Genomic DNA, 12114 nt, shown 5'->3' on the forward strand with positions numbered 1-12114 from the left:
CTGATTGTTTGACCGCCTCCTTTTCCCAAATGTACCAGTCTCAGACTGATATTTTTCTCACTATCTCCCTGGGTCCCACCCAGTCCCCTGGTTCCCCGCCCGCACCAAACACCGACCTTATTATTTTTAATCCAAGCAGCTCGAGCAAATCACCCTGCTAGTATATTAGTCCCCTTCCAATTCAGATTCAATCCGTCCACCTGATACAGGTCATTTCTCCCCCAGGTTCCAGTGATAACAAAGTGGGAACCCTTGTCCCCTGCACCAGTATTCCTCCCAAGCATTCATCTGCTCTATCCCCCGGGTCCTACGCTCACTACCTTGTTGCACTGAGAATTGTCCAGGTATTACTACGCTCAAGGACCTCCTTTTAACTTCCTACCTAACTTCTTAGATTCTCCCTTCAGAATTTCATCTTTTTTTACTTCCTATGTCTTTAGATCCAATGTGCATAATGACCTCCTGCTGGTACCACGCCCCTTTGAGAAAATTCTGCACCTTCTGCAAGAGATCCTTAATGCTGGTAGCAGAAAGAGAGCACTCCATTTTGATTTCTCACTCCTTCGCCGCAGAAGCATCTATGTGAGCCTTTGATGACGAGAACTGATCGTTTGGAAACTGATGTACTGCTTGTTACATTAGAGCCAGACTTGGTACCAGAAACGTGGCTGTTCGTGTTGCATTCCCCTAACAGTCTATCACCGCTATGTTTTTCACAAGAGCACGGTTGTTTAAAATGGATGTAGACACCAGAGACTCCTGCACTACACACCTTCCTCTCCTACCCTTCCTGGTGGAAACCCATCAAACTGATTGTATCTGTGGTTATTCTCTCTTCCTATAAGTGCTATTCATCACACCCCGACCTCCTATAAATTCCTCATTACCTCAAGCTGCTGCTCCAATTCAATCCATGCGATCTGATGGGATTCACAACCAAACATACTTACTGTAGATCCTAATCATCGGTAACATGGAAGCTGTCAAGAAAATCCCACATCCGACAAGAAGAATATATCACTCTACTAAAGGCCACCACTGCGGCTGAGCTATCTGCAGACCCAGACAATATCACTGTCTTACTGCTCGAAAAGGCACAGCTCCAGGCTAACGTTTTGCCTATGCTTTTTACTTTCATATTTTCGTCAAGAGACAGACCTCAATAAAACATAAACCCAAAAAGAACTCACTCTACTCACTTTGGTACATTTACACAAAAAAATGTCAGCAAGATTACAAGTAAAAGCCTGTGCCATGAATTCGCCCACACAGGTTCCTCCAAGGTCAGTTGCAATTTTCGTGTTGTTGCTTTTTCGTAGATTCACTCTGATCCCCAGAAATACATGAACGCAAAAAGCAAAGGCAGTAGCTGTGCAGATTCACTGCAATGGCAAAAGTGAGGACTTCAGATAATGGAGGTTGAGAGTCGAATGTGCGGTGTTGGAAAGCGCAGCACATCAGGCAGCATCTGAGAAGCAGAAATATCGACGTTTCGGACATTCCTGATGAAGGGGTTTTGGCCAAAACTTCTATTTTCCTGCTTCTCGGATGTTGTCTGACATGCTGTCCATTTTCAGCACTTCACTGCTGTGTCAGTCAGCAGTGTCGGTGTCTCTGTCTCTCTCTTTCACTGGCCATGTGATCTCTCGCTTTGTCTTTCTCCCTCCTTTTTAAATTGCCGTTTCTTTGGTCTTTCTTTTCCACAAATTTCGAAAACAATGCAATAGCTTATAAAACAATAATTACTTTTCCTGGAGTTAATGGAAATCAGCTCTGCCATCGAAGATCCCCAAAAAAAGGAGCAGCTCTTAAGGCTGCAATCTTTGCCCGTCCCCATATAGAATTACCTAGAATTGGCTGGTCACTACAATTCAAAAATCATGAGTTGTTGCACTGGAGAAGACGTTATTATTTGACGGCTCATGCTAACAGATCTGAGAAAGGTTTGTTTTATCATTAAAGGCACAAACCCCGATAGAAGCCCCGTCTCTGTGAGGATAAACTGAGGATTTGTAAACTCACTGAATCCCTCATACTTTGTTTTGGGAAGTGAACAATTCCTTGTCATGTCTAACAAATGTTGTAATTTTTTTTGTACACTCAGTCATCAAATAATGCAAAATGCAAATCGAGAACTGTGACTTTTTGATACATTCTCTGCGTTATCTGACTCAAATTGATTGGGGCTGTGCTTGTTGATATTTTTTGAATAAACGACATAATGCAAAAGAAAACAGGCAATTCAGTGCTGCAATTACAGAGTGTGACAGATCCAATCCTTTGTATAATGAAAATATAATATGGTAAAAATTCAGTCTCTCTGACTTCTATTGTGTTTTGATTACGTCAGGGATAATTAACATTTGAAGTGATAATCCAAATACTCAGCATTTCATAAACAGTACAAGATTTCACAGTACTCCTTTTAAAAAATATATTAGTTTTTTTTAATGAGAGTAACTAAGCAAGGTAAGCAATGCTAACCTAATGAATTATTAAATCCTGAAGTTCCAAACTTAGTTAATATTATTCCTCCCCATGTTGAAATCACTTTATGCACTCCAAAAATTATGAAGCAACAAAAACTTCTTCAGTGAACAACTGGAAGGGCGCCACAGCCCACTGAAATTCAACTGAACACTTCACCATGTCCCAGTGGTGGAAACTGACAACACAGAAACAGGCTATTTAAGGCACCAAGCGAATTCACTTTCACTATCCTCAGTCTTTCTGCAATCTCACAGAAATGCTCGGAAGTTATGGCACTGCAAGACGTCATTCATGTCTGCATCAACTGAATAAACTAGCTTCCTGCTCTGATACAACTTTCCAGCATCTTGTCCACATTGTTGAAGGGTTGTACAATTTACATGCAGATCCACGTTCCCTTTGAATGAATTAAGGTTTGACACATCAAGCCACCATCAAAACTGGGCAGTGAATTCCAGTTGCAACATCATCTTCTAAATGAAATGATAGGCCTAAATTTTCTTGATAATCCTCCCATTAATTTTTCTCACTCTGTGTCTCCTGGTAAATGGTCCTGAATTCTGGGAGACAAGTCTTCATCCAAGACCCTGCTTATTTTGCACATCTCAATCACGTCAAATCTCATTCACATCTGTTTCGTTAAAATCCATCTTTCCTCAATGCTGCAGTAATTTCCACGTACTAACACCATTCTTGTAAATCTCTTCTATACTCTCCACAGTGCAATTCTATCTTCGCTGCTCGGTGATGACCAGTACTGTGCACAAACCCACAGCTGGAAGCCACCCGGTGTCTCATGTAGTTCCAGTACTACAGGTCTGGTGGTGGGGAGGGAGGGAATTTGTTTTGCGTTGGCTGTGGTGCAGAGTGAGAATGGAGTAAGTTTGGGAGGAGTAATATTGAATTACATCTCAGTGTGGATATCTGATCAGGATCTGGGACATATAATAGACTTGAATGGATATAGTAGGGCGCAATCTATTTGACGTGTGGGGGTAGTGTATCAGTTCCTCCGGAGTAAGTCTAAGTGTTAAATCGCCTAACGTCTGTTCTAACACCAGCTGATTAATTAAAGATCAAGCCAGATCGTCGAAGAAATCCAGCCTGATGGATCATAACTTTATTTGTTTTGATTTAATAAAGTGATCCCTTGCTGAATTATAAACACACAATGCTGCAAATATTGGTTCCACAAGAAAACAGAGATTTATTTCAAAAGAAGTGACGATAAAATAGAATGAGAATCTAGATTAAATTGGTGCTGGAAAAGCACAGCAGGTCAGGCTGCATCCGAGGAGGGGACTACGATGTTGTGGCCATCACGGAAACATGGATAGATGAGGGACAGGAATGGCTGTTGGAGGTTCCTGGTTACAGATGTTTCAGTAAGATTAGGGAGGGTGGTAAAAAAGGAGGGGGGGTGGCATTGCTAATTAGAAATGGTATAACGGCTGCAGAAAGGAAGTTTGAGGGGGATCTGCCTCTGGAGGTAGTATGGGCTGAAGTCAGAAATAGGAAAGGTGCAGTCACCTTGTTGGGTGTTTATTATAGGCCCCCCAATAGCAGCAGAGATGTGGAGAAACAGATTGGGAAACAGATTTTGGAAAGGTGCAGAAGCCACAGGGTCGTAGTCATGGGCGACTTCAACTTCCCAAATATAGATTGGAAGCTCTTTAGATCAAGTAGATTGGATGGGGCGGTGTTTGTGCAGTGTGTCCAGGAAGCTTTTCTAACGCAGTATGTAGAGTGTCCAACCAGAGGGGAGGCCATATTGGATTTGGTACTCGGTAATGAACCGGGACAAGTGGTGGGCTTGTTAGTGGGTGACCATTTTGGTGATGGCGACCACAATTCTGTGACTTTCACCTTGGTTATGGAGAGAGATAGGTGCGCACAACAAGGAAGTTTTTACAATTGGGGGAAGGGAAATTACGATGCTGTAAGACAGGATTTGAGGAGCATACGTTGGGAGCATAGGCTGTCAGGGAAGGATATGGTGGAAATGTGGGACTTTTTCAAGGAGCAGATACGACGTGTCCTTGATATGTATGTACCGATCAGGCAGGAAAGAAATGGTCGTGTGAGGGAGCCTTGGTTGACGAGGGAGGTTGAATGTCTAGTAAAGAGGAAGAAGGAGGCTTACATAAGGTTGAGGAAACAAGGTTCAGACAGAGCAGTGGAGGGATACAGGATAGCCAGAAGGGACCTGAAGAAAGGGATTAGGAGAGCTAAGAGAGGTCATGTAAAATCCCTGGCGGATAGGATCAAGGATAACCCCAAGGCATTCTATGCGTATGTGAGAAACCTGAGAATGACGAGAACGATGGTAGGTCCGATCAAGGAACAGTGGTGGGAGACTGTGTATTGAGTCGGAAGAGATAGGAGAGGTCTTGAACAAGTACTTCTCTTCAGTATTTACGAACGAGAGGGACCGTATTGTTGAAGAGGAGAGTGTGAAACGGACTGATAAGCTAGAAGAGATACCTGTTAGGAAGGAAGATGTGTTGGACATTTTGAACAACTTGAGGATAGACAAGTCCCCCGGGCCTGACGGGATATATCCGAGGATTATGTGGGAAGCAAGAGAGGAACTTGCAGTACCGTTGGCAATGATCTTCTCGTCTTCACTGGCAACTGGGGTGGTACCAGGGGACTGGAGAGTAGCGAATGTTGTGCCCCTGTTCAAAAAAGGGAATAGGGATAACCCCGGGAATTACAGGCCAGTTAGTCTTACTTCTGTGGTAGGCAAAGTAATGGAAAGGGTACTGAGGGATAGGATTTACGAGTATCTGGAAAGACACTGCTTGATTAGGGACAGCCAGCACGGATTTGTGAAGGGTAGGTCTTGCCTTACAAGTCTTATTGAATTCTTCGAGGAGGTGACCAAGCATGTGGATGAGGGTAGAGCAGTGGATGTAGTGTACATGGATTTTAGTAAGGCATTTGATAAGGTTCCCCATGGTAGGCTTATGTGGAAAGTCAGGAGGCATGGGATAGAGGGAGATTTGGCCAATTGGATAGAAAACTGGCTAACCGGTCGAAGTCAGAGAGTGGTGGTAGATGGTAAATATTCAGCATGGAGTCCAGTTACAAGTGGAGTTCCGCACGGATCAGTTCTGGGTCCTCTGCTGTTTGTAATTTTTATTAATGACTTAGAGGAGGGAGTCGAAGGGTGGGTCAGTAAATTTGCAGATGATACAAAGATAGGTGGAGTTGTGGACAGTGAGGAGGGCTGTTGTCGGCTGCAGAGGGACTTAGATATGATGCAGAGCTGGGCTGAGGAGTGGCAGATGGAGTTCAACCCTGCCAAGTGTGAGGTTGTCCATTTTGGAAGAACAAATAAGAATGCGGAATACAGGGTTAATGGTAGGGTTCTTGGTCAGGTGGAGGAACAGAGGGATCTTGGGGTCTATGTACATGGATCTTTGAAGGTTGCCACTCAGGTGGATAGAGTTTGTAAGAAGGCCTATGGAGTATTATCGTTCATTAGCAGAGGGATTGAATTCAAGAGTCGTGAGGTGATGTTGCAGCTGTACAGGACTTTGGTTAGGCCACATTTGGAGTACTGTGTGCAGTTCTGGTCGCCTCACTTTAGGAAAGATGTGGAAGCTTTGGGGAGGGTGCAGAGAAGATTTACCAGGATGTTGCCTGGAATGGAGAGTAGGTCGTACGAGGATAGGTTGAGAGTTCTCGGCCTTTTCTCGTTGGAACGGCGAAGGATGAGGGGTGACTTGATAGAGGTTTATAAGATGATCAGAGGAATAGATAGAGTAGACAGTCAGAAACTTTTTCCCCGGGCACAACAGAGTGTTACAAGGGGACATAAATTTAAGGTGAAGGGTGGAAGGTATAGGGGAGATGTCAGGGGTGGGTTCTTTACCCAGAGAGTGGTGGGGGCATGGAATGCGCTGCCCGAGGGAGTGGGAGAGTCAGATTCATTGGCGACCTTTAAGCAGCATTTGGATAGGTACATGGATGGGTGCTTAATCTAGGATAGAAGTTCGGCACAACATCGTGGGCCGAAGGGCCTGTTCTGTGCTCTATTGTTCTATGTTCTATTTTCTATTTTCTATGAAAATCGACGTTTCGGGCAAAAGCCCTTCATCAGGGCTTTTGCCTGAAACGTCGATTTTCCTGCTCCTTGGATGCTGCCTGACCTGCTGTGCTTTTCCAGCACCACTCTAATCTAGACTCTGCTTTCCAATATCTGCAGTCCTTGTTTTTACCCTGATAAAACACAATAAACTAAACTACGTACATGTTCTGCAGATTCAAAGGCAATGAACACAGAGTAAATGTATAACTCTCATTAACCCCAAACCAATAGAAAAATGAAGCAAAAGGACATGACTTTTATATATTATGTAAAACACGACTCCCAGTGTCGTTACAAAGAAACAACCCTCACATAATATTCACACCAGAATCCATTTATATAACAATTGGTTAAATGCTTGTGATTGTCACTGTTAAACTGGAACTGCAATGGATTTCTTCATGGAGCTACCACATAACTGAGTGTCAAAGTACTCAGCTTTAAACCATCGCTTCAGAGATTTTTCTTGTCCCAACACTTCGACCTGGGACCAACACAACATTTTCATTCGAAGGCAATGCAATTTACTGAAGCCCTCATTTCCTTCGCATGAGCATAGAGCTACACATCCAATCATTTCCAGGTCTGACTGGAACTAAAAGAAATGACAAAAATGATATCAGTGAAAGCAAATCTTTCTCAGTTAAGTGTTTCTTCCTCCATCGCTTATTCCAGAACTCTTCAACAAATCTTACAGTCTCCATTAACACCATGCTGGTTTGTAATCATCAAAAATAAACACAGGTTCACTCATGCACAAAGCCATTTAGCCGAAAGCCAAACCTCAAACGCAATTTTTAAAACAAATTTATGTTATTGCAGACATAACTTCAACTTCAGATGCACAGAGAAGCCTACTGCTTGTTCACTCAACAAACCAGAACAACATGCAAATTAACTGATTTTGCAAACTCGACATAAAAATACCACGGCTTATATTTTTGCAAAGTGATTCAGTTTATGAATTCCACCGAAAATCTTTATAGTCTTCGACTGAAATGGAGATTTCTGGATGGTTCCCAGAAGAGAGGAATAGTTTTCCAGGCAATTCCTGTGGAATCTGCGATGATGTGGATTCCACGCAGTCCCTTGTAATCTGAGACTAAATTACTAATTGTCTGCTACTGTGTGACCTTTGGGCACAATATGGCCAGGTATCATTGCCAGTGGCAGAAGAAACCCGCAGAGAATCCTCAAACAGATTCACACAAATTCATAGGTGCAAGGCACTTACCAGGAATTGTTACAAACGGAAGGGTCGTGACAAATATTTTCCTCACAACATAAATTGAAAACGTCATTTTCTTCCTCAATCAATTTGTGATGTCAATTTCACTGTACTCAATGCCGTGGTGATATAATCTCAAAGCCTTTCATTTATGTCTGCTGGCATCGTCTAGGGGACTGTTACATTAAAATATGGTTCAATCAATTTATTTGCAAACTTGAACAAACAGGTGACAGCGGTGAGTTAACTCTCAGTTGTCACAGAGCATTTTTAGAACTGATGTTTATTGGATGATGCAAATCTCAAATCGTAGAGAGGAAACATTGGAAAATGCATGTTGATGAAAATCATAGAATCCTTACAATGTGGAAGTAGACCAATGGGCCCATCGAGTCCACACCGACTCTGCAAAGTCTATCCGACCCAGACATACCCACTGTCCCTGTCAGGCAGCAGAGCTAAGTACTGAGCCACTGTGCCAACCTGTCCACCAGCATTGACACCCCAACACCATCTCTCAAACACTGAAATCTCATTTTACTTCAATGTCATCCTTCCCTTGCCTTTGAACATTTGGAAATTAAATTCCAGTTGTTGAGCGTCTCTCTCTGAGAAATGTTCTCCTCAACACTGGGATGTGGCTTCCCTGGTTGTCAGCGGCTGCTTTGTAAAAGGATGATAGTTGGTTAATGGAGACGACACATTGTACGTTTTAATAAATCAAACATCGTGATCGAATTCCTCTCCCTCCACAGGTACAGCGTCTGAAACTAATATAACGCCTCCTCTGCAGGCAATAATTGAAATCAATAAAATAATCACTGAAAATTGCCCTCAAAGGCTATGCCAACTCCAATCAATACAGATCCTTCTACTGGGATACGAATGTCCTGGACATTTTGCAGAGCTGACTCTGAGACACACCTAACCTCTGCAAAAGCACATGGGCCTGAGTCATTATCTCTTCCCTGCAGTGTACTGAGCATGTATAGAGAAGAAACTTCAAACATCTGACTAATGGTGGATTTGCGCACTTAAGGATGAAGAAATTTCAAATTCTGGAAATGTTTGAGAAATAGTAAATGTTGTCAATGAGCCCTGCAGTGATGGGGAAATGGGAATTGCTGTGAGGACTGATAAAGTACAAAAAACAGAGAGCAGGAATAAATCTGTCATATTCATGTTCTTCGGCTGATATTAGTGAGTACCACAATTATCATTTCTCGTGCCATTTATGATCTGTATCCATGACTGAGGTGATAGGATCACGTGTAACGTTGGTGATCACACAATGTTAGGTGAACAGTAAAGGAGGAGAGAGGAAGAATGAAAAAGGAAGGGCAGCTTCAGTGAGTGATTGAGCACAAAAATAGTCTGTGCAATATAATGTCGAGAAATGTGAACAAATCTTCAACCATTTCAATCTTGGAAAGATTTCAGGCCACCAGTAACTTTTCGATGCTCACTCCAGTCGTAAATCAAAAGGCTACAGTGTCAGTAGTTTCTATTATTCTCTTGAAAACTTTACTTTCCTCACACCCTGCCAAATTTGAGGAATTCCACCCTGGGTTTCCATCATTTTGGTCCCTCATATTGATCCCTTTTAGTTCAGTTACCATTCTGGTCAAATGATGCTGCACTCAAACAGACATGGACGCAAGACTTGGTTTATATTTTTCGTTTTTTCCCCACTTATAAAGTTAGTTTGGTTCTGTGTTAACATCAAGTTGCAGCAGGGTTCAAAGCGAAATTGATTGACTTTTTCAGAATCATCCGTCCTGACCCGACAGTGTCCAGGAAGATCTATCGTCTGAAAAGTGCCGAGGGTCGAGTATATCACAAAACATCTTCAGCACATTTTTGCGGTGTGGTTGACTCTGAGTGTGACAGGGAAGTGTGGAAAATGAGGAGGTCCTCATCCACATTGGAGCCAACCCTTCAGAATCTTGCATCCTGCCATTAATCACATTTTATTTACAAAGAAAGAGCCTGTCACTGAGTCAGGTACCAGGCATCTCAGTATTCCTGACATTTACCCTTCAGAATCAGCCTGGTCTCCCTGACTGACACAGAATACTGGCCCCAGTCAGGGATTTCATATCCAGTATAATCCAGCTACCCCATCTCATGGCAATCATTACCAGGGTGAAAAAAACAATGAGTTTCTGAAAGTGCGGATTAACAATCGGGCATGAAATTTAAAAGCTGATCCATGGGTGACTCCGAGTGCTCATTAAGCCGAAGAAGGTGTGGCTGGAAACACTGGTTCCATGAGGAAGGGCTTTGGGCATCTCAGTCAGCGGAAATGTTTCGCAGGCTGGGGCGACCTGAATGCATTGTGATTGTTTTGTTTTAATTGGATGGGGATTGCAACCCAGCTCGGGAGATATACGACTGCTGTTAGAGAATATTTAATCAGACCTGTCAGAGGATTGGGAATCTGAGATCAAACTCATTTAGTAGGGAAATGAAGCTGGTCATTATAAGTAGACAATCTGTGAGTGAAAGTGAAAAGCAGCAGAATCACAATCTGGATCTGTTAAGATGTTGTGCATCTAAATCCTGGTCTCCAGGATCAAACTTCCATCCCCGAACTCACATTTCTAGGGACAGAGTTATTTCCTGCACGTTTCTTTTTCATTTTCGGGAGAAGCTCAATAACATCGTTACTATCGAAAGATATTTTTATTTTATTTTGTCTTTATGATGATGTGTGAGATATTTGTTCTGAAATAGACTGCAAGTATACATCAATATTTTGAACAGTTCACTACCGCCCAAGAACCTAAAGCCAGAATGCACATTGGAAAGACTAATTTATTACATCTCACAGCATTGGAGTGACACAGGAGCACAGATGTAAGCATGCAGCAATCTGTTATATATTTTCACAAATTACGAAAACAATGACAAAAAATAACAGCACAATATTGTTGTATTTGGAAGAATGCCCATAAAATGCTCAAATTGTTTATTAAGTTGGAGAACGAAGAAATGGAATATGAACCTCAGAGCCCTGAAGCTAACTAAAAAGAACAACAGGGAATTGATGCCTAAATGGTCAAACGTGGACTCAGTTTTCTGTGGATAGGGAATGGCTAAAGAGTATGAAACATCTTCATGAATCACAACACTAATTCAGTCACCTCTCGGACAATGAAGAAACAGGATAGGTGACAATGGGTGGGGCTGCCTGATTCCAGGGCTGTTCGGGAAACTTTCTGATTCCCACCCATTTACTCAGACTGCACGAACGCGGTTGATGCAGAGCATTGGCATCCAATTGCAGGTCTCGTTGCAAAAGCCAATTTTGGAGAGTACATCCCACCTGTTGGTATGCAATGTCCTGTAAATGGCATTTTCCTCGTCCAGGCTGGTAAGGCAGGTTGCCAACCTCACTGTTTCTCACATAGACATTTACTTCGCTGAGGAGTGCGAGACTCTGAGAGATCGTTCTGCCAAGTACACCACAGGCTTTGTCGGGGTGAATCATTGATCCTGCAGCAGACCTGACCAAGTTGATGATAATCTCAGACAGGATTCTGTCAATTGCTTTTTGCAGTGAAACCGGTCGTCAGTCCTCCCTGTGCACCTTCTAACTTTAGATGAGAGGGATGGTAACTTTCCTGTTCGATTCACACAGGCTACCTGTTCGAAGCATACAGTTATCCACTTCCAGCAGGTCCAGGCCAATCAAGTGCCACAGAGGTGAAAACAACTCAGGTGGGCAGCCGTCACTTCTGGAAGTTGTACTCATTCTTAAGGACTTGAGGGTGTTGGTCAGCCTCTACAGAGGTAACGGCTGGTCCAGACTCTCCCGTGTGCTGTTGTCGAAGACCTTTGTGATACAGGACAGGTACAACTGTGCGGCTGCGCTGTCTGCGGACTTCATATCATATCGACTGTCAAAAAGGGATGTGCTGATCTTGAGAATGTTCTTCCTGGTATTCGTGGTGTCAGTGGAAACCCTTTTAATCCAGACTGATCGGACAATTCGCCCTAAGGCCTGGCTCCACAAACAGACAAAGATTGTTTGGTGTGTACTTTTACCCACAAGCTGTACCAAAGGCCACAAGTTACTCTCAGCAAACAGTTCCAAATTCACAGCTCGAAGACCATTTCATTACAAGAATGCAAAACGCAAAAGGTCTGTGAGGGGCCTATCACATCTGTTCCCCATCATTTCTGTTGTAGTGTTCATCTTCTCCTTTGTGAAGTCCCTGTGGGTATATGAACAGCAAGAGTTTGGAGGGACACGGGTCAAATGAGAAAATTTCGGGTATCTGATCGACATAGATGA

Source organism: Chiloscyllium punctatum, chromosome 47, assembly GCF_047496795.1.
Source record: "Chiloscyllium punctatum isolate Juve2018m chromosome 47, sChiPun1.3, whole genome shotgun sequence".
In the NCBI taxonomy this organism is placed as follows: Eukaryota; Metazoa; Chordata; class Chondrichthyes; order Orectolobiformes; family Hemiscylliidae; genus Chiloscyllium; species Chiloscyllium punctatum.